The following is a 23,685-nucleotide window of genomic DNA, read 5'->3' on the forward strand; positions in this document are numbered from 1 at the left end:
AGCTGTTTAGGTAATCTAGTATTTCTGCCCCCCAAAATTGCTAAGTGCTTCTACCATTCTTCCTTTCTTCCTAAGCACTCTTTTCTATTTTTCAAGTTTGCAATCACTGGCATATCTTGTACTGGATACCAGATTGGCAGGCTGGTCAGTATGGGTTAACACAGGTGCTAAACTCCTCAAGTGAAGTTCTGCATTCTGATATCTTTGGACAGTGGATCCTACTCCCTTCTTACCTTCCATGGTGTCCTCTGGACTCCTGAATACCTCGAACCTCAGTGCCAGTTTCCCAGCCAATGGTCCAACAGGAGACCTCACTTTGGGCACAGTTACTCTGAACACTTCCTTCACATCTATACTCCATAATGGAAAAAAGCTTTATTAAAGGCACAAAGGAAATAAAATTAACGTAATAAAACAAGGAGAAGGAGGGGGAAATCTACAAAAGTCAGAGCCATGGTGGTAGGTTCTTACTAAAAAATGAGAGGCCAAAAAAGCAGAATAGCAGATAGGATTCCTCTATTTGTAAGAATAGAAACCCAATTTAAATTGGCTTGAGTTCAACCATTCCCCAAAGAGAAAAAGATCTGGCAAGCTTCAGGAGAGGTGGATCCAAAGGTTCAAACTGCCTCCAGGACTAGATTGCTCTCCATCTCTGCCCTACTCTCTCCTCTGTCTTGGCTCCATGCTCACACCTTCCTTCTCCATTCATGGCCTCCAGCAGATCCAGGCTCATACTCTCCTGGCTTCCAGTCAAATGGAAAGAAGGCTTCTCTTTCTAATAATTCCTACAAACATCCCAGAATTGATTCTCATTGGCAGGTCTTATGTCTCCTGAAAGTCAATTATTATGAGTGAAAGGCTGCAATACAGTGATTGGCCAGATCTGATCCACATAGTAACTCTAGAGATAGAGGGATGGTCAGATGACCATAACCACATGGACCTAGAATTTAGAGTTGGAGTGCAGTCATTCCCCAAAGGAAAAACCATTGTATTCTTACCAGTGTCAGTATGAATGGACACTGGGAGGATAAAACCAACAGATTTGGGGTAAGAAGCTAATGGAGATGGATGAGTAAAACCTGGACACCAACTTACCAACTCCTCTTATGACTCAGAGTAATTCTACCGCACACCAGTCTTGACCTCCCATTGGGTGCCTATCTACCATATGACTTTCATCTTTAAGGTTCTCTTCTCACCTCCATCTGCTTCCAGGGAAAATCAGGGATGGAAGAGGGAGAAGACAAGTATGCTACTGAAATCTTCATTAGCCAAACATCTCTGAATTCTCCGAGATCTTTTATCCTATTGGTCAGGTCCTCAATTACTTCAGTGAATTTTTCTTTCTTTTGACAGGCCTTAAACAGGTCCAACATCATGACTATTTTTCCAAGGACATGAATATTGTAGAAAGCAATCAAATCTAGGTCAATGGCTAGTCCCGTGTTATTCTGATGGTTGACCATACTATCATACAAGAGGACTACCTGTGATGTAAATCCAGATCATCCTTCTCACCTAGTCCCCCACTACTGAACTGGAGGTTTTGGAAAGTTCTAGAGAACTCCATGGATATCTTCTTTTCTTTCCTTCCTTCACTTGTTCATTCATTTCTTCCTTCCATAAAAATGGACTGAGATCCAATCACTGAGGGATACAACCATGAAGACATAAGTCAAAGTCTGCCCTTGCACAGCTCACAGAGGGTGACATAGACAAGTAAAGGGACAATTATAATACAGAGTGGTCAGTACCATCATAGATATAGACATAGGGTAAGCATAAAGACAAGGGCCCTTAATTCATACTGGAAGGGTCAAAGAATTGGTTGCATGTGTTCCCATTACTGCCAGGCCCTCAGGATACTCTTGCCTTCTCCTGATTCCCACAGAGTACCCCACCTGATATATGGGGCAGGAAGGAATATACCCCAAGACATCTCTCAGCCATTAAAGAGCAGAGATTCATAACTTGGATCCCTGAGCACTGGTTTTAGAGGGTGAGGATATTGCCCAAGTTTATCTGCAAAATTCTCCATGTTTGTGCATTTTTTCTGAGAGAGGATTTATAACTTTTACCAGAGCCTCAAAGAGACTATGATCAAAAGGGTTTAAGAGTCACTACTCCAGAGAGAAAGGGGGAGAGGGAAAGAGAGAGAGAGAGACGCAATCTCTGATGAAAGATTTCTATTGTTTGATGGGGAGCCAAGGAATGAGGGTGATTCCAGCTGAGCTGGACTTGCATCATCTCACTTTCCCTGAAACAATTTCCAGCTAGGATTGAGATTTTAGAAAGTATACTAATGGATGCTTTTTTTCTTCTTTCTTTTTCCTTTAATGGTGAAGGAGCCTATTGCATGTTGATTATATTAAATTAGCCACTGCCTGTCGCCCACTCCCATCCCTTCCCCAGGGGACGTTGAGCAATATCCTGATCAGGCCGCGTGTGGATCTAAGCTGAGTCTGGCCTTCTTGTGAAGTAGACGAGGCTTGGCTCCAGTGTCCCACTCTTCTGTTCTCTCTGCTGAACTCCCATCCTCTAAACATGAGACTCTCCCCTTAGGGCCTAGCCTGTGCCCCATTCTTCTCGCTCATCTTCATCCTTACCAAAGGACGAATTAATAACTGAGGTGTTGGTTGATAAAGGAAGGAACTCACGATGCATTTCAAGAGAAGATTATCCAACAGATTTGGAAAGCTCTTCAGGACTTAAAGGCATGAAGCTTTGATGGTTGAATGACTGTCAGAGGAACCGATATTTTGAGGCACTCGAGACTCCCAAATCACACTGCAAAGGTGCCTGCTGACTCCTAATGGAAAAGTGTGCTCGCAGGCTTGGGTCACAACAGTGGGTGTAACTTTCTGAGTGTCACTGGGCCTCCCTGGTTATTAACCTCTTTCTCTGTCAAGTCAGAGGATTGGAGTAGATTTTCCTCAATGTGCCCTCTAACTTCAAAATATCAGATGATGGAATGAGAATGAAAAAGCTACTGAGGAGTAAACTTGGGCTCAATGTACAAATAAACTCCCAACAAGCAGAATGTCCAAATACGGAATGGGAGGCAGCGACTGCCCTGCCATGGAGATATTGATGCAGAAGTGGGACAACCCCTTGCAAAGGATATTATAGAAAGAATTTGTTTAATGGGTGCATGCTCATCTGTTCATTCAACAAATACTGAGAAAGCCCTATCTTTCTGCTAGGCACTGGTGAGTCAGCACTGAAGCATGATACTGACAATGTTTGTCATAATAAGTCTGCTTTCTAGATTCAGGGCCAAATAGGTAACACATGTTGACAGAGGCCACGTATGAGACAATAGGGAGAGCTGGGACTTGAGGCAAACTAGAGAGTATATATGCCCTAACTAAAGGCATTCAAATGTTAAAATTATACTCATTTTGTGGGCCGTGTAAAATAGGTCTACAAGCTGAATTTGACATTGGTCACAAAGTAGCGATCCATGGTCCAGATGATAATAAAGATTTGAGTGCTTACCAAGTACCAGCACTGTTTGAGGTGCTTTACACATGATAACTCACTTATTCCTATAATTAAGGCACTCTTATTAGGGATAAGTATTATCTCCATCTTACAGATGAGAAAGCCAAGGCACAGAAGAGTTAAGTTAGGAGCGAAAGTCACCTGGCCATCAGGGCAGTCAGACTTCAGACTCATTTGTGAAACTCGATGTTGCCTCTACGTAGATGATTTCTCTGATTCTGAACTTTTTTGATTATATGGAATAGGCCTTATTTGATCAAACTAAAGAAAGTGGGTTAGTGAGCAAGTTTTGTTTACTTCTCCTCTACAGTGACCTGCTTCAGACAGGGTACAGTGAAGAAAGTCAGAATTCATTTTAGACTTGACCAAGAATGACTTCTCATGTTTCCTCTCATTTTTAAAATAGTCTTCTCAAAAATTGGTAAGCCCCAGAAGATACCAGTGTTAGACAGTATCCATCTTTGATAAGCAGCCAAAGGCTGGCGTGGAGCGGGAAACAAATAATCTTCTACGGCATTTTATGTGCCAAAGGAACAGCAAATTACCCACCTTTTACCTAACAAATGCGTGCCTTGACCACAAAGTAGTAGGATTTAAGACGAGGAAGAAATCTGATCATCAAGGGTCACAGTTAGTTCTATGGGATGTTAATAGAATTTACAAGAAAATAGTAGCTTCACGGTCAAATACCCAGGAATCTCTGAGTTTAAAAGAGTTAACCTAGGTTTATTACTTCAAGACTTGTCAGATCCTTTACTGTGCTGTGCCCTGGGAATCCTTTTTTCATGGAGCATCTGTTGGGCTAGGAATGTTCTGCAGAACAGATTTGGAAAACCTGGCCTGATCATTCTATTTAATTTTCACACATGTGGAACTGAGGAGCTTGGAGAAGATAAATGAGCCACCCAAGGTCTCACAGCTGATGGTAATAATAGTACTGAAAAAAGGCTATTGGATTTTATAATCACGATATCCTAGAACTGAAAGAAATCTTAAAGAGTATCTAATTTAAGCAATTTGTTTTGTTAGAAGAGGAAATATAGTTCCAAAGAGGACAAGTTACTTGCCCAAAGCTGTCCAGGCAGAGACTGGACCACAACCCAGGCTTTCTCCCTTCTCTTTGGAAGGGAACAAAGTGAAAATGAATTTTATTATGCTAGCCAGAAACGATAGTTAACCAAGATTTTCCACATAAATGTGTGAGAGCTTTTGTTCAATGTTGTAGGAACTTTACGTGACAGACACTGAGATGCTGCTGTAGCCTCAGGAAGAAGGCAATGGAGAGCTGGCTGGTGATTCATATTAGAATCACGTGGGGAGCTTCAACAATACTACGGATGTTCGTTGCTGGGCCACACTCTAGATGAACTAAATCTAGAATTTGAAGGTAGGATGGGGCCTTGGTATCTTTACTTTTAGAGCACCCCAGATAATTCTAGTGCAGCCAGGGTGGAGGAGCAAAGTGAGACGTGGAGTTGGGGAGAGGGAAGACAGGAGATGGCAGCTGAGGCCTCAGGCAAGAGGATGCCCCCGTCAGCAGCAGAGAGGAAGCTGTGGGGCTTATCTCCTTATTACACACACGCACGCACGCACGCATACAACCTGTCTAGTCTACACACAATCTGTCTAGCCTACGTCTAGAAGAGGAGAAACAGCTTGGTGTGAACAAGATAGCAGTAAGAAGGGATGGATAAAAGGATCACTTTCCAGCCTTGGGCCCAGCTGGGCCTTGATAGCATGGCTTTGTAGGAAATCCTACCAGCATGGCCTTGTGACTTTCTTCTGAAACACTCCATACTCTGTGCATAGAAGCAGGAAGAGCAGGCCTGTGGGTTACTTAGACCTTTGGGTAGACAGGATGGAGACACAGAATCCTCTCAGTAGCCAGAGAACTAAGGGGTGTCAGCAGGCAGTTGAGAGATTCCATGAAGATTGTCCTTGCTTCACAAATATGATGAGCTGATGATGACTCCAATGAGTAAACCCCTCTGCTAAGTGAGCACATGTTATTCCACTGCCCAGGAAATGCCACCTGGAGTGAACTTCCTGCCCAGAACAGTCGTGGTCCACTATGCTCATATCTGTGTTCCTTAGATTCCGTTCAAGTCTCCCTTGCCATCCTTTGGAGGTTATTTTTTCATTTTGGACAAATTTTAGACCATCACTATAATGACCTTCTCAGACCTCATGAGACTGCCAAATCCGGCCATGACACAGCTGATTATGAACGTGACTCAGTGGTCAACATTTTAAGACAACTTTTAGCCAGTTCCAAAAAGGAGGCAGCAGCCAGCATCTTCTAGCAATTACTGTAATTTACGTATTAAAAAACAAACTAGCAATGCTCAGATTTCTCTAACAGATTCTTGACTAACCACATGAGGATGGAGTCTGACTCGTAAGGGAACCAGCTTCTTGTCCTTCACCTCTGATCACAGCAAGTCTCAGAATGAACTGATATCTGAGATTAAATTGTGGCTTTCTTTTCTTATCCCCCCTCTCTTTTTATTTAACTCTCCCCCACACCAGCCGGAACCCAGGAGTTAGCATGCACAGTGTGTCTTCCAACTGAACTGCCTGATCGTCTGTGACTCAGCTGTCCAGAGAGCCACAGCTGGCTTGGCATTGATTTTAAAAGGCTGCTGTCTCTCTCTCTCTCTCCCATTCTCTCTCTCTCTCCACTCACACAGTGTGAATCAATAGCCAGTTCCTTCCAGTTGGCTGCGAGGAGCACAGAGGGAAACTCCTAGTTTTCTGGCTACAGACTTGGGCTGGGGAAGCAGCTTCTAAGGTCACTGTCCCAAACCGTAGCAGACAGCAGTACAAATAAACAGCCATGGGGAGACAGACATGGAGTCAGGAAAATCCCCTACATGACTAGACTATCAGTTTCAGCAGTGCTGTGGCTGGGAACGTCAAGTTCAAGCCCATGACACTGAGGCCAAAGAGTTTGCCTTGGAATAAGTGGTGTTCCCAAGTCCATTTCTCCTTAGTCAGAGGCCATATTTTTTAAAGAGAGAAGAATCATGTGCGGGATGGGTGCAAGTCAGTTTCAGATAATTATAAAAATGAAGAATTTCCAGGATTTGTGTTAATCGAGGTAGAAGGACAATCTAAATCACTAAAGAGCCTGAATTTTAGAAGTTCTTGAAAGACAAGTGCCAGTGGGGAGGGGTCCTACTGGGTGGTATTCTAGAAATAGAATGGGTGTTTGGGACCCTAGACATCCATTTAAATCGTGGCTCAAACTGCAGTTTTCTGTGATAAATGTTTCTAGAGGTGGATTTTTCATGAAGTTAATGGAGCTTATATTTCAGGATCCATCTCTTAGAGGGACATAGCTAAGGGGCACTAAAAATGTGTTCACATGGTCATATGTTGGAAAATTTGCATAAGTAAACTGTTTTGGTATGTTTTCCCTTAAAGAGGGATCCCCAATTTATATAAGCTTCCAACCTCTTAAAACCTGATTCCACCCCAGTTGGGAAGGGTGTTTAAGAATAGGGATGGTGTGAAGGGGATTGCCTTTGGCGTTCACTCTTGTTCCTATTGATTCAGGATGAGAGAAGGAGGTACCTTGCTGTAGGAGTCCAGCTTTTCATTTTAATTGGTAACTTAGGGCTCCCCTTTCTTCTTCTAGGTTAGGCTCCCTAATGCTCCTCAGAACAATTCAATGTGCCCCTACAGATGCCTCAATCATGATCCTTACCTTAAAAGTAAATAAGAGAGTGCATGTGCCTGGCACAAAGAAAGCCTTCAATAAATGCTAGCAGTGATGGATAGATTTTTGTGTGCTCAGAAAGGTACCCCCTTTCTTGGGTACCTCATATCCCTGGCCATGACAATTGTCCATGATGGGCATGTGACTCAAGTCGCGCCTTTCAAAGTCCTTCCCTGGGTTATTTCAACTGGAGCATGGTGAAGAGGACCTCTTTTCTCTCTTCTTGAGGCTGTAAAGGATAGGAACCCATGGCTGGAGGCAGATGAGACTCCTGCCTTATGGAAAAGCTGGTCTGAGAATGAATGAAGAGAGAAGGTCAGTAGTTCTCCAGTGTCTGATTTCAGCCAGTCCCATCCCATCTTCCTGTGTGTTTATGAGTCAATACACTTCCCCTTTCCTCTTCAGTAGGTTGCTGTCTCTTGCAACCCAAATCATCTTGACTAATAGATTTTTTTATCTGGGATCACATTGTCCTGGAAAAAATTCATCCAGCTCTCTCTTTCTCTTTTATTAGATCAAAGCTTATTCTTGGGCATACTCTTTGTAGAATCATCCCCTAAAATGAAATTTTAATCACTTCTATCAATACACGTAACATGAATGAATTACTACACGTCTTCGACATTTTCAATTCAGCCACCATATATTGACCACCTATTAGGTCCATGGCAACTGGTCCCATCTGCTCTAGGTGAACTACCTGGAATCTGACAGTGCTTGTACCACAAAATGAACAAGCCATAACTTCCCTATGCTCTGTTGCTGAAAAGGAGGAGGAAGTCTCAGGTTGACCAATGGTGGCTGTAACTTCTAGAATATATTAAGTGCCATGTAGATGCTGGATTTAAGATTATCTGATCTTGAAGAACATTTTGACCATCACAAGAGATAAACCCAGAATTAGATGTGTTGGTGTGTTGACTTTGGTCTCAATGAAATTATTCAACAAGAGATAACTGTTCCTATTAGAGACGTCTTGGGGCAGTAATTTCCTGTACTGATAGAGCTGTGTGACTAGATGGCCTCAGTTTTTAGAGTATACATAAGTGTATACCACAATTCAAATTGATTTAGTCAACACTCAAATTAATGTTGCCAAGAGTAGGATCTTTCAATTAAATAGTTAAGAATGACTTGTAACTAGTTTACAAATAATTTTTGTAGTTGATTTACTAGATGATTCTATTGAAGAGCTTGAAAATAGTCCTTATCATAAGTAGGTTATATATTTTCAACTTAAAACCCACTTTCACAGAAAGTGGAAAAATGTATTTCAGACCAGTTCACCCATCCAAGTTTTCACAAATTATATGCTAGGAAGATCAAAATTATAGAATGGATGCTGAATGAAAAATTATCCTGAATAGAGAGTTGGGTTGGAATTCAGAAATTCTAAGTTCTTGTCTTAGCTCTGTCCCTAAATTACCGTAATTACTCTGAGTCTCAGTTTCTTCATCTATAAAATGCTAAGGTTGGACTACATAATAACTGCCATTTCTTGAGCTATTGCTGTGTGCTAGACATTCTACTAGGAGCTCTATGTATAGCATTATACCACCATTTATTTCTCTCATTAATTCTTTTAATAGGTTATACTTTTTAATCTCTTATTCTGTACAGAAAAGGAAACTGAGGCTCAGAGACATGCAGAAATTTTCCCAAGATCACACAGATAGTTGGTGGCAGAGCAAAGATTCAAACAGGATTACACCAGGTCCAGAGCCTAAACACATAACTACTATTTGATACTGTTATTCTTGAAGGATCTCAAAGACTCTTCCAGCTTTAGAGTACTTTTCTTCTATTTCTTTGTAACAATCTATTTCAGGATTAGCAGGATTTCTTTGTCGTCTTAATATATTTGGACCAGATTGTGGCAGTTAATTTCCAGTTAATCCAATTGTAATAAAAATGTGAATTCAGACCTATTTATTCAATGATAACTGGCTCAGAACTAATTTTCAGCAAAATTAAGATATACTAGTCAAGAAAACACCAATGGCCATTTGACTCCATAACTTATTTTCTAGTTCATTCTGACCACATTACATTTTTTAGGCATAAACCCCACTTAGAAGATGAATTCTGTCCTGAAAAGGAAATTAACCACTCTTGGCTCTTTCCCAGTTAGTAAAATGCTAAACCAAACACTCATTTTTTTCCTGGTCTCCAATACCTTTACTCCACCCCAGCCACCACAAACACTGTCTGACCATGTGGTCTGACTGGTTGTTGGTGGTGGTGGCAATTTTAATTCTACCCCACCTCTTCCAAAAAGGAGGTTGAGATTCCACGTGAATCTATCAACAAGCTCATGTTTAGCTCCTAGAGTGTTTCTGACTCTGAGGAGCTGAGGGTTGGAATTGCAAAGAAATGTAACACATGGTCCATTGCCTTGTAGGTGCTACAAATAGTGAGGGCATAAATGGAGCAGATAGAAAGCTAGAACGTATTACTTATATCTCAAGAAAGATAAATGAATAAATGTAATACATACTCATTGAAGTAAACAAACTCTGTCACAGTAACCATCAATAAATTTTTCTTTAATTTGAGCATCCTTAAAGACTCATGACTTTTTGTGCTTTGTTTAATATCCAGCTTAATAGACTTTTGAATTTATCAAACAATTAGCATTTCTTTAATCATTAAACAGTCAACATTCCTTTAAATGTTTGTACATAGCTCACAACTAACAAAATTAAAAACATATGGATCTATCAAATTAAATTTTCTCAAATATTTAAATATCTATTGTTAATGCAAACACTTCTAAACATTTGCTTAAAACCACAATTCTACCATAATAAATTATCTTTAGTATTTAAACACTTAGAAGACACAGTGGCCAGCCCGGTGGCATAGTGGTTAAGTTCATGGGCTACACTTTGGTGGCGTGGGGTTTGCAGGTTCGGATCCCAGGCGCAGACCTAGCACTGCTCGTCAAGCCATGCTGTGGCGGCATCTCACACAAAATAGAGGAAGATTGGCACAGATGGTAGCTCAGTGACAATCTTCCTCAAGCAAAAAGAGGAAGATTGGCAACAGATGTCTCAGGGCCAATGTTCCTCACCAAAAAATAATAAATAAATAAATGAATGAATAAATAAATAAATAAGACACATAGATTATTAAAATGATATCGGGGCCGGCTCCATGGCCGAGTGGTTAAGTTCGCATGCTCCACTGCGGCGGCCCAGGGTTGGGATCCTGGGCACGGACACGGCACTGCTCATCAGGCCACGTTGAGGCGGCGTCCCACATCCCACAACTAGAAGGACCTGCAACTAAGATATACAACTGTGTACGGGGGGCGGGGTTGGGGAGATAAAGCAGAGAAAAAAAAAAGGAAGATTGGCAACAGTTGTTAGCCCAGGTGCCAATCTTTAAAAAAAAAAATGATAAAGCTGATCTGTAACAAAAACTAGCTTCCCAAATGTTAATATCTTAGGTTTAAATACCATTATTTTACTTGCATTTCTTCCCAGGTTTGTCTTCCTAAAGTTTCAGTAATTGTAGCATTTTTATATCTCATCTGACCAAAGGAAAAGGAGCAGTCTCAGAACCAGTCCTGGTTCTGGTATCTGGGTCATCAAAGAGTTGACGTTTGGCCTGTTGCAGTGTCTAAGGTAGTCCTCATTCTCTGGTTATTCAACCCAGTTTCTTTTTATAACCACGTTTCACTTTACATTATAGGAGTTTTCATTTTCTGTCTTTCATCCAGATTTAAAATTTTCAAACCTAGTCCCTTTCTGAAAATGACTTATTCTTTAATTGGGCACGGCTGGTAGCACCTAACACATTGCCTTGCCACTTTGATATATTGATTTGGCCTATTAGTATTACCGAAAGCTAATATAAACTTTACTGGCATTTTATTTAATATGAACCTTATTGGTATTTTATTACACTTATGAGGGCCATCTAGAGCAGAACTTTGCAAGCAGCATACTGTGCCAGTCCCTGTTGCTACACATGAATTCAGGGGTGCCAAGACAGAGCTCCCCTTTGTCCCGAGCTGCCCAGAGCCTGAGTGTTCAGGAGCCCTCAGGGGAGGGGAGGGAACCAAAGCGTGTGTGACAAAGTGAGGAAGCAGGTCCTTTTGCATTCTTTTTTGTAAAGATTGGCGCCTGAGCTGACATCTGTTGCCAATCTCTTTTTTCTTCTTCCTCTCCCCAAAGCCCTGCAGCACATAGTTGCACATTCTAGTTGTAGGTCCCTCTGGTTGTGGCATGTGGGACGCCGCCTCAGCTTGATGAGCGGTGCCATGTCCGCGCCCAGGATCTGAACCGGTGAAACCCTGGACTGCTGAAACAGAGCGTGCAAACTTAACCACTCGGTCACGGGGCCGGTCCCTGAATTCTTAATATTATCTCATACTGCATAGTGAGATTTTAGAGCAAACCCCTCGTGGAGCAGCAGTTCTGTCCATGAGGTGAACTGAAGTGGATGGGATTTGGCACCACAATGGGTAGATTTGATTCCCAGCATTATCATGTGCTGACTGTGTGACCAAGGGCAGGTTAGTAAGTCTCTCTGAGTTTTTATTTTGTTTTCTGTACAATGGAGATGTGAGAACCTCCTTCACTCTCGAGATTGTGGTGAGGACTTCGTGACAGACAATGACATATGTAAAAATTCTTTATTAAATCTCAAAATGGCCTTTGTTTATTATTATTTCCAATGCCTGTGTTAATTTAAAAGGTTCACTTCCAGAGCATTTCTTTGACTTCTTCCAGCTGGTAAAGTGGACCCTGAGTGCTGCTTCACTGTAGACAAAAATGACATCCAAAATGCACAGGGGGACGTCCCCCATCACTAGTCATGGGGAGTAACTGCTTGATCTGTTTGGTTTTCAGCCATAAAATGGGAGTTAAGTTGCCCATTTACATAGATGAAATGTTCTCCACAACCCCTGCCATGGATGGTGTTTCTGTTGTTCACTGACATTGCCCCACTTTGAAGGGTGTTGAGCTCTGCTTTTGTGAAATGCCTGGGCTAATGTTCAATTCAATTCAGAAGTGGATATGGGGGTATTCAGCTCAAAACAAGATTTAGAAATTAGAGTAAAGGAGGTCATGTCATCTGTGGAATTAGAACCGGCTCTTTGTGTTGGCTTAGTTCCTCTCTTTGCTGCAGGAGGCAGTTTTATCCCACTTATCAGTCACCTTAATGACTCCTTTCTGTAGCCCCAGAACGCCCAAGCACCTTGCACAGACAGGCATTCAATATTCCTTGAACTGAATACATTTTTTATGCAAAGGAAGAGCTCAGTCTAACACATGTTGCATTGGTGCGTGTTGTTGTTATAACTTAATTTGTAGAACTCAAAATTCCATATAGCGCTTAGATAGAATCTCTTATTTGAAAGGGTCCTTGACAATCTAGCACTTTCTCCAAAATGTGTTCCATGGAGCACAGATCTGTGAGCTACCCCTTGACGGAGAAACTGGGTTTCATTGGTAAGTAACTTTAGGAAACACTGCCCACCCCTTCTTGGGAAGTCTCAATGCACGATGGCAACCAGGGCTTTGAGAAGTCCTATAGGAGCCCCACTTTTTGTTTGACTCTTTGAGAAGCTGTTAACATGGGACACGATTTGGTAAATTTTGCTCTCTTATTACCTCAGCTTCCTACACCCTTGCCGGTGGGACGCGGGCTGTGTGCACAGTCAGGGAACCATCTCTTTCTAGGCTTTTAACTGCCACTCGCTGCTTGTGAAAATTTATCTCTAGACTAACGTAACTCCCGCCTGATGAGTCTTGTGGCGATGTGGTAGCTTCTGATTCCCTTCAAGGTAAAAGTTAAGAGCATTTTCTTTTCCTTAACTTATTTTTTTTCTGAGTAGTCAATAAGTTCTCATGTTCGAACATCAAAAAGTAAAAAGAGGTGTTGAATGAGAGTCTCCATCCCACCTCACCCCTCGTCTGCTCAGTTGCCATTTTCCATCACCAGCACCGCCAGAAGTAACTGTGGCTTTCTTGTTCAACCTCCCAGACAGGGTTTAAGCATATCAATGCCAATTCATATACATCTTTTTTTTTTTTAGAAAGACTTGCTTATTTTATTCATTTTTCAAAGAGCAAAAGTTGTTTATCATCATAATAAAGGACATAAAAATCACAAAATTGGATTCTACTTTGAAGCCATAACCTGCTGTGAAGAAGAGACAAGAAATATGCTCGTAGATGACCTAGAGTCTTGGGGTTGGCAAACCAGAGACTTGCATATGGCGGGAGGCCCCATTAGGAATTGTAGCACTTGTCGAGTTCATAAGCAAAGGAAGGTGCAAAGGCTCCTTCCAACCTTGCCATGCAGAGATCTCATCTGGAGGCTTCACTGCTGATATGAAGTATGCATCATGCAACTGCAAAGAAAGAGAGGTAAAGTACAAAAGGAGATTTGCCAATGAAAACTGTAAGAGTCCTTAGAAGGTGAACACGTAGGAAGCCAGGGGGAGGGAAAAGGTAGCCACAGATGACACACTGAGTGAAATATTCAGTAGCAACTTCTTTTTCAGTTTTAGATCACTGAGGCAGGGGGTTCGTCCTATTACCAAGGCAGTAAATAGAACGGTTAAGAGGATTTAAAGTCAATCAGGACTGTTTTCATGTCCCAGCTCTGCCACTTACTTTCTGTGTGACCTTGGGCAAGTTACCTAACCTCTCTGTGCCTCCATCTCATCATCTATACAATGGGCCAGTAAGAGTACCTACTTCACAGGACTGTTGTGAAGGTTATGGGAGATGGTGCCTATAAAGAACTTAGCCAAGAGCTTGATCTTGCTGGATTAGTATTTGCTGAACAGAAGTGATTTTTAAGGGGACTGTATTAGTAGACGAACTATTGAGGCTGTATCCTTACCCCATTCAAGTAATGATCTGTTCACTTAAAAGTTCAGACTGAGAGGGGCTGGCCCCGTGGCCGAGTGATTAAGTTCGCACGCTCCGCTGCGGGCGGCCCAGTGTTTCGTTAGTTCTAATCCTGGGCGCGGACATGGCACTGCTCATCAAGCCACGCTGAGGCAGCGTCCCACATGCCACAACTAGAAGGACCCACAACAAAGAATATACAACTATGTACTGCGGGGCTTTGGGGAGAAAAAGGAAAAAATAAAATCTTTAAAAATAAAAAAAAAAACCAGCCAAGGCCAATTCTGGCTTTTTAAAAAAAAGAAAAAAAAGTTCAGACTGAGAGCAGGTTGTTGCTGGGTAAATGGGTTAGTTTCTACGTGAATACTCTGATTTTCTGTTGTTCATGATGCTTGTGCTTTCCTGTCGCTACTGCCTTAGAAAGTTCTAATTTATCTAGCAGATTTGGAGCTAATTGGGTGTATTAACCACCGACAGACAATTTCAGTTCTGATGAATGACAGAGTCAGATTCTTGCACTTTGTCTTAGTCCCTGGAAATGGGTTAGTGGCCAGAGTCATCTTGCTAATTTGTGGGAATACCTGAGAGAAAGATCCATTGCAAATCTCATCCATTAACTCACTAGAAACTGCATGGAATCCATGTTCTTTACATAAAATAGAAATGATACTTGGAAAGTACCACAGTCTGAAACCCAGCTGTATAATAAGAACCACATTGCTGATGTCAGCAACTAGGAAGCTGTGGCCTGTTGAAAGTCTTTGGGACTCTAGCATCCGCTCATATTTACAGCATTTTTGCTTTTTTGCCCTTGAAATGACACATCGTCTTAGAGTTTCAAAGAGAGTTCCAAATAAGAGAGGGCTGAGCCTATTTAAGAGCTGATGAGACAGTCATGGCATTGAAGTAGCTGTCACCCAACAAAAGAGGAATAGAGTTACTTCAGAAACTACAAATCCACAAATTTCTTTAGAACTAAGATCTCCAGACAGTTGTCAGACACTGGAGGAAGTCTTAAGTCTTTGGAACCCACCACAATATATAAGTGAAAGAGGGGAATTCTTTCACGTGTAGCCAGTGAAATAACGGCTAGCTGGACTTGACAAAATATCTGAACATTTCCAGGAAACATGCAAGCTATGGATCGCTAGTTATTAAATGTAGGTGTACATGTCTCATTGGGAGCCTCAAGATAAATAGTATGAAAAATAGTACTTAATATCACTCTGGGTGATTCTGTTCTGGAATCAGCTAAATGACATGAAAATTGTCATTTGTTATGGATGAGAATAATCAACTCACAAAGTAATTTTTATCCTGAATTCAGATCCTGTCTGCTTCTCCCTCCCCTCGCTTTCCACATGCTGTAATGGGATAAATGATGTTTTCAATCAGGGAGGGATGGGAGAAATTAAGAAGCTTTAGGAAAAGTATATCCTGAATTTCCAAAAAGCTGTCTAGGTCAGTCCGGAGTCTAGTCAGAAAGCGTATTCATCCTCCTGGATGTTTCCATTGACAGCGGAAGCGAGGCAGGGACAGCTGAAAATGATTACCCTCGTGACCCTTTCCGAGGGAGATCCTGAAGCTGAAGGTACTTGGAGGCTCACAGCTTGTTACCATTTTGCCTTTAGTTCTCCGGGTAAGCAGTCATGCTGAATGAATTTGTGATTCACTTAATAAACACTCGGGGCGATGATTTCTGGCTTCCCTGAGCCATGTTTTTTAATCTGGTCTACACCACCCTTCAAAATATGAAAGAAAGAAAAAAGCCTTAGAAAACCAAATGACTGTCTTTTCTCAACATGGTGAAGAATGTTTTCATTCTGTTTGCGTTATTACGGAAAAGAGTGTACAGGAGTGGGACGGGCGCTAAATTAGGCGTCAGCCCTACCTGCCAGTTTGGAGGATTGAGAGAATGACTACATTTCAAGTGGTTTGAAAAGTGTAATAAAGTCTAAAAATGTAAAGTCATGTTATTCTTTTCTATTTGGTGAGCCTTCAGATTTCATAATACTACCTGACTAGTTTCCTCAGAACACTACCGTACAGTAAAGAAAGTACACTATCCTAACACCCTCAACAAGGCTATCTCAAGCATTCACCTGAGATACGTGTTTTTTCTTTTTTGAAAATTGTTACATGAACCATGTGCTCTAACCATTGCACAGTCTTTTAAAAAATCCAAAACAAAAGAGAACATATATTCTGCTTACATTGAACTGAAGGATTTGTTTGGCCAAGTCTGCTGACTTCTTATGCTCACATGGATGGCAGCCAACCTGATCTGGCTGCTCTTTAGGTGAAACGTCCAGATGACCCAAATAACTGGCTTCATTCAGTTGTTTTGCATGGAGCGGCTTTGCTTTAAGCGAATCCTATAGCATAATAGTTTTAACACTTTATTAATGTTTAACAGAAAAATAAATTTCTGAGAACATAGTTTTAGCTTACATAGAGGGGCAATGTGCAAAGTCTTTCCAATGCTTTGTGCAGCACAACTTAGAGATAATTCTGTTGTCGACAGAACATATTGTATGTAAAATGTAGATAGGTTCAAGTTCAGAGTTGGTGGTTTCACCATATCATTCTACGTATATTTATATACTTGTATACCTCACTAATCCTGGAGTAAACCAGTTGTTAAAGGATGCTATAGCATTGCTAAATAGCCAATGTTTCATGATAGGTTATAGTTCCTGAACTTTCTGCTAGAAATTCAATATACACATCCCATACCTGTTTCACTTAAGATGATGGGGAGGAAAAAGTAGAATGCTCCAACATTATGAGGTTCCCATGTGAAGAGCATATTTTTGACTGAGTTGCAGTAAAGTGTTTGTGGACGTGGCTGTCCTGCACAGGGAATGTTGTTGGCTTGTCTGTAGACATCTGTGTCAGTGCTGAGAGAGAATGCACTGTGCTGAAAGTGTACACCGTGTATGCTTTGTGTGGCCATAAAAGCTCTATCTAAATAGTCACAGTGAGGTGGTCTTAATTTAGTAACTGCAAAATGTATTTCGCATTGCCATTCAGATAGCTTTGGCTTTTGAAAGATGCTTAAACCCCTCCTAGAACTCAGCACTCTAGCTTTGCCTTCACGTCACCTCTCATCTACTGCGGCGAGCTCTTTCATCTTATCTCCGTCTGTCCAGGATCCTTTTTCTCCTGTGAGGGCTTTCTCAGATTTCCCTTTTACCTGCCTGTTAGCCCAGTTGTTCACTGAATAATCCTCCAAGTTCTTGTACTGTTGGATAGTGTAGTAGTAGTGGGGATAGTGGCAGTACTAGTAGTAAGTAATAAATCGTAAATTGTACTGCTACTAATGGAACAATAGCTGCTATAGTGGAAATACAGTCATGTGCTGCATAATGATGTTTCAGTCAATGTCGGACCGCATATACAACAGTCGTTCTATAGGATTAGTACATTATAGCCTGGGTGTGTAGTAGGCTATACCATCTAGGTTTGTGTAAGTACATTCTACGATGTTCGCACAATGATAAAATCACCTGACAACACATTTCCCAGAATGCATCTTGTCATTAAGTGATGCATGACTGTAGCTTGTTTTTGCCTTTCTAGCATCCATTCCTCCTTCTGAAAACAGCTCCTCTGTTTCCATTTGGAGACTTGACTTCCCTTTACTCTCAATCTGCATGGATGCAGGACCCAGGCCTGGCCAGCTGGAGCATTCCATCCCCTGGCCTCAGTGACTAACTCAGGGCTGGACATGAGAGCCTACCAGGCCAGTGAAACCTCGTTCCAGAGTTTCCAGGAAACTCTTGGGATCTCCTTCTCCTGTGGGTGCTCAGCTGAGAGGATGTCTCAGCACCCATCTTGCCAATTCATGGGAGACAGTCTGCTAATGACACCAATCAGAGGACTACAGAACTGAGTGATTTAGAGAAACCCATAGTGAGGAACTCGGATGAGCTCCTAGGTCCAGATGTTCCTGAAACCAGGACATTTTTGCTTCAGTCAGGTGGAGTCGGGCTGCTGTCACTTACAGCTGGAGGAATCCTGACTGATACAGTGGTAGCTCTGCCATTTATTAAGCTTTGATAGAGGTCCTCTCATTTAATCCACACAATAGTCCTGTGTTTGTTCTCATCGTATAAACGAGGAAACAGAGATTTAAAGAGGTTAAGTAACTTGTCTGAGGTCATATAGCTGGTTAGGAAGACCAAAGCCTCTGAATCGATCATATTGATAAGGTTGCCTTTAGCAAGACAGGCTCGTGACATCAGTTCAGAGCTGCATTAGCTAGGCACTGAGGCACGGAGAGCATCAGTTTCGACGCCCTGGGCTTTAGAGTGTGTTGAGCTGGCCTTGTCAGAGCTGATCACAGATGAAATAAAAGCCAGAAGAAATCCTGCTCACTTGGTTATGGGGCTGGTTAGATCCTGGGATTCTCCACAGGGCACAGGAGCGAGGACAGTCAGTTCCCAGGCTTCTGTGAAGAGACAGTATGTAAGTCAGACCATGTCTGTTATAGTTCCTTAACACCTGGAAGAATTAAGGTGCCTCCTTAAAAGGGCCTGGAGATTGGCGCAAATTGGGTTAAGTGGCTAGTGAGAGGATGAGGCAGATGTTGACCCCAGAGTCCGTTCCAGCCAGCGTTCACGGCTTGCAATCGATTTGTCATGGTCTGGCCCAAGGGTGAGGTGAAGTCATTGTGGTTGAAGGTAAAAAATGATCCATGCATGTTCACTGTGCCAGACCTGGGCCTACTCGCCCCGCATCCATTCTTTGCCCTGCCCTGCTTCTCAGGGGGGCTGCCCCCAGCAGGTTGCCTTCCCCAGACTCCTATGTTAGATGGTTTCTGCCCGCATCCAGTCAATGGCAGGCACCTGTGAGAGACTGTCAGGGAACAAGGTAAGCTAGAGTGTTTCTTTCCCTCATTCTCTGACTGTAGCTGGGTCTCCTGCATGGCTCCAGCTCTCACAGGACAGACCCACCATGGTTTCACTTCTGCCTCTTAACTCCAGTCCCTGGAACTTTGGAAACGTTGCCGTTGTCGCTCCAGCCTCGGGGCTGGTAGAGGTCCCTGCTAGCATTGTTCTCTCTGGTGTCTCAGCTCCTCTATCTCCCGTGTAAACAATTCTCTGTTGTAAATGCTCGTAGTGTTTCCTGCTTAGCCAAACATCCAAAACGCAACCACGTTCTGAAGGCAGAAACCCTACAGTTGAGTACCCTCATGTAGTACGTGCCTAAAAATAAGTTGGTTGCTTAGTTGGTTGGTTTGGAATCTCTTGCCAGCCTAACCTATCTACTTATACCCTCTGGTTTCGCAGGACAGCTCGGTGGAATCAAAGATGCTGTTTCTCAGCCTTATTTTAATAGGCTGACCAGTCCCCTCGACTTCTTACTTGCTCCTTTGCGGGCTGCTAGGAGCTAAGCAACAGGAATCTTTTCCTGAAAACCTTTTCCGTCTTCTCAGTAATAATATTAAATATCTGATTTTGTGTGGGCCGGTCAGAGAAAACATACTTCCTTTTTCACTAAAGGCAAGGCATCTCAGCATGACTCATTGCTGCATTTGTTTTTCTCTCTTTCTTTTTTTTTTCAATTTAAGAGACAAGTCTGATTTACCCTGAAAACAGTGGCTGTGGTTAATGAACTTAGCATACTAATTCCCATTTAATGCAGCAAGCTTCAGGAGTAGGTTTTCATCTGAGTGGAGGTGAATCACAGTATTCTTATACCATGGTATTGAAAAACACCCATCGTTAAATAAAAGCCATTTCTTTTAAGCCATTTCCTCAAAGTCAAGTCAACCTGAATTCCTTGTTTGTGCCTGAAAGAGTCGGGAAATTTATTTTTAGCTGCAGCTTATACATCTGCCTACCCTTGCCTCCAGAACGCCAAATTCCCAATCTAAATCTCTCTTGTTGGTTTATTTCAGCATCCCCTGCCTCAGGAAGAAACCCAGAAGGTTCTGCATGGGCAAGTAGGGTCAACGGTGCAGCTGACTGGAGCTGGCTGAGCCAATGGTGCTGCTGTACTACAGTGTTTTCTGGGCTGTATCATCTGCAACCGGGGTTGGCCAGAGTGAGAGAACTCTGGGAGTCTCCACAGGAAGTGAATATTTCCTGACCAGCTCATTCCTTGCTGCCTCTCCAACATTTTCTTGTCTACAACTAAAACGTTTTGCCTTGTATGTTCCCGCCCAAGGCCTCTTGAGACAGTGGGTGTTTTCTTCTTTCATTTTCAACTCGTGCCAAATGTGTCAGGAGTTAAGTCCATAATGCATAGATCTTGGCCCCGGATCTTTCAGGGATGTGGCCTCTCTTTCTGACACAGGCCGCACACTAACCAGATGTGTCTGAAAGTCTGACCCTTTAAGAGATCCTGGCTTGGTGCTTCTTTATAAATGAAAACCCTGTTAAGAGAGACAAACCTGACAAATTCTCCCCTTTCTATGACCTAAGTAAGAATAAAAACAGTGGAAGCCATCGAGATTGGATGTCCAAGGAGAGGACTAAGACGAAGCACCCTTAGTCTCTTCCTTGGTATCCAGCACTGGCTTCCACTTTACCTCAGACTAGGTCCTCTAGGCAGGGCCACCACATCTGGCCAAACAAGTCAACCCCAGGAAGCACCATCCTCATAAGCTCTGAAGTTATGCAGTGTGCAATCTGCCCAACTGTGCCTGGTGGCCCTATTCTGGGAGTGCGGCTTCCTTGGTTTCCCTTGCTACACTTAGACCCAGATCCAAAAGATCTTCTCTCTTTTAGCCCCAACTTTTTGTCTGTATAAATTATTCCTGTTAGGCCTCAGTTTCTTTGCCTTAAAAAAGATGGCACGATCCCTATCTCAGAAGGCTTTTATGATACTGAATGAGCTGGCAGAAAAGGGACTTATATTACTTGAGAAAAGTCTTCCCCCAAGACAATGTAGTATTATTTTCAAGTTGGCACTAACAAAATTACTCTTTGGGAATGAAAAATTTAGCCATGAGCTAAACTAACTTATTCCATGTGCTGGTGTGACCACAGAAATTAGCAAGGGCCAATGTGCCCCGGGGTCTCCAAGAAATGAGGCTGACATTGATCAACCACACTTCGGAAAATTATGGCTCGTAAGATGCCTTGAAATTATTATTACCTCTATGTACTAATACGATTGTTGAGTTGAGAATTATAACATTCATTATTCTTAGAGTCAGCCTCATTAGGGAATGCTGTTCTAGGTTCTAGAAGAAGGTTGTCTTCAAGTACCAGATGGGTTCAGAGAGAAGAGATGGAGGAGCCACTCAAAGAAAAGGAAGCTCGTGGAACCACTGGGAGTATTTTGGGGAGGAGCAATTGGATTGGCTTTGAAGGGAAGAGTCTGAGACCTTAGATGCAGACAAGATGGACATGAGAGATTGCATGGGCAGAGAAGAAGCTCGATATGTTAGTGGGATAAATAGTTGATTGGAATGGAGACCTTGCATTTGGGGAGTGAGAGATAGAGGATTGGTAGGGTGGAGTCATCACAGACCACAGACCACAGAGGGCTAGGAGAGCACTGCGGGGTCTGCTTGGTGCTCAGACACCATTGAATGTGTACTTCCCATGACCATCAAACCAAGTATGTGGGGCAGAGCCTGTTCCTTTACCCAGGCCACAACCTTAGAGAATCTTAGAACTTTTTTTTTCTGCATGATGTGGTGCTTCTCTCTATATATAATTTCCCATGTGTGGACACATACTGCTTTGTCAAATAAACAGTCCTTTCCTTAAGAGGTGTTCAGACTGGAACTCATTTTCAAAAATGTGTTTGTCCCCCAGCAAAGAAAACAAATAGACCATCCTAAAACTGTCATCTTCCAAATTAGAAACCAAAGCGAGTTGCTGCAAAGCAAAGGATTTGTCATTGATAATTCACACTGCCATCAAAGTTTGGTTTTTCTAAAAGCTTAAGTCCTTAAAGTCTTTTCAAGCAGTGTTGAACATGTAGTCAGAACATAGACCTCCCTGAGATGAGGTGGTTAATTTTCTGATGCAGCACCTGACTCAGGAGCAAGCCAGTGCAACCTCAGCAGCATGGACTTCATCGTGACCTTGGGCCAGTCCTCAAATGGAGAGACCATTGCATCTTTCCAATGTTGCCTGCTCAGGGTAGTTAATGTATGAAGTACCTGTTTGAGCCAAAGCTTTATTGGTTGCAAGGAGAGGGAATTCAAGCAAGCTTAAGTAAAGTTTAAAAAGATGTTGAGATGCCATTGAAATGAATTTTAGCCAGTCCTCAAGGGAGCTCATCTTGAAACTGGGAGCCAGCAGGGAGAAGGCAGCTTCTCTTTCTGTCTCTCTGGAGCAGCCCAGCCCCTCATCTGGTTTCCCCTCTGTCTGCTTCATTCTTCTCTCTGCAGACATACTCAGTTCTCATTATTTGCAGCAATTATGTTCTCTAAAATTGACGCAGATACTGAATTAGTGAATATTGAGCCATTGCTCTTAGGGGAAATACAGGATTAGGTTCCTGTGAGCCTATGGTGACAACCTTTTTGCCAATTGATCACTTCGTAACCTTGTTTTATGTGTCTTTCTGTTTTAAGGCACCTTGTTGAATATATATTGTTGATTCATTAATATTGAACTCACAATGGATAGCACTATAACATGTGCCTGAAGAAAGCTTGTCTAGCACAGTTGCATTTTCTCTGTAAGGAGCGTGACAACCTTCTTAAGCTTGGAAACACTATACAGCACTTCAGGACTATGCTTGGGGGTCATTTTAAACAGTGAAATCACCAAGAAAAGCACAAAAATGTGAAAAATATGGCCCTAAATAAACTGTATATATAGCATGAGAGCCAAAACAGGAAGGCAGAGCATCGCCTTGTTTGACCTCAGCTGGTGTTGGGTGACTCAAATTTTTCACCATTTTGCTCATATCTGCAAATGACTGCAAAAGCTCCACAAGTACTGATTTTGGGGTTACAAATAAATTTTAGCAAATCCACAAATATGGAACACGCAGATAGTGAGGATCAACCATAGCTTCTTCTCTTGGCTCAAGGTTTCCACTTCCCTACAGCTTCAGCTCTTTCTTGGATTTCATGCCCCCCTCCAACCCCCAGCTCCAGCTTCAACTGTGGTGTAGGTGGTCTTTACTCTGTTCCCCATGGCTATATGTCTCAGTTACTTCAAGTCTCCATTTCAAATCCCCCAGAAAAAGTCTGTTTGGCCTAGCCTAGCCTTGGAATTTCCATTTGGATCAAATGTGCATCCGTGGGCCAACTGACTGTAGTCATGGTAGGGGTAGTGAGTGTGTGTGATGGAAAAGATGTCATATGATATATAGGCTCCTCCAGGCCTGAGTGTGGGCCATATTAAACCAAAAAGAGAAGGTGGAGATTGCAGATAAAATGAGTGCTTTTCTGGTATATTATAACCTCAGGAGTACCAGGAAAAATCCCTTTCCACTCTTTTTCCTTTCTGGATTTTCCCCGAACACTTATTGATGTCTAAAATTTTCTTTGCAAGGACAAAGCCAGTTGGGGATGAGTCTTAAAAGGCCAAAATGCATTGAAGGTGTTAAGAAAAAGACTGTTTATTCTCACAAAGTATAAATGTGCAATGATAAGTCATTTTTCTG

General features: G+C 42.3%; 1 long non-coding RNA gene across 2 annotated transcripts in view; it reads right to left on the reverse strand.

The window, feature by feature from the left end:
- Window positions 1-9,610: 9,610 nt before the first annotated feature.
- LOC106826188 (uncharacterized) overlaps window positions 9,611-23,685 on the reverse strand; it is a 171,080-nt gene continuing 157,005 nt past the window's right edge. The window contains exons 3-5 of one of the 2 annotated variants that reach the window (XR_011495273.1): window positions 18,481-18,553; window positions 16,314-16,475; window positions 9,611-13,595 (exon numbers count right to left, since the gene is read on the reverse strand). This is a non-coding gene — a long non-coding RNA (uncharacterized lncRNA). The remainder of the gene's footprint in view (window positions 13,596-16,313; window positions 16,476-18,480; window positions 18,554-23,685) is intronic. The other variant, XR_011495274.1, reaches the window with a different exon arrangement.

Source organism: Equus asinus, chromosome 2 (genome assembly GCF_041296235.1).
Source record: "Equus asinus isolate D_3611 breed Donkey chromosome 2, EquAss-T2T_v2, whole genome shotgun sequence".
Lineage (NCBI taxonomy): Eukaryota > Metazoa > Chordata > Mammalia > Perissodactyla > Equidae > Equus > Equus asinus.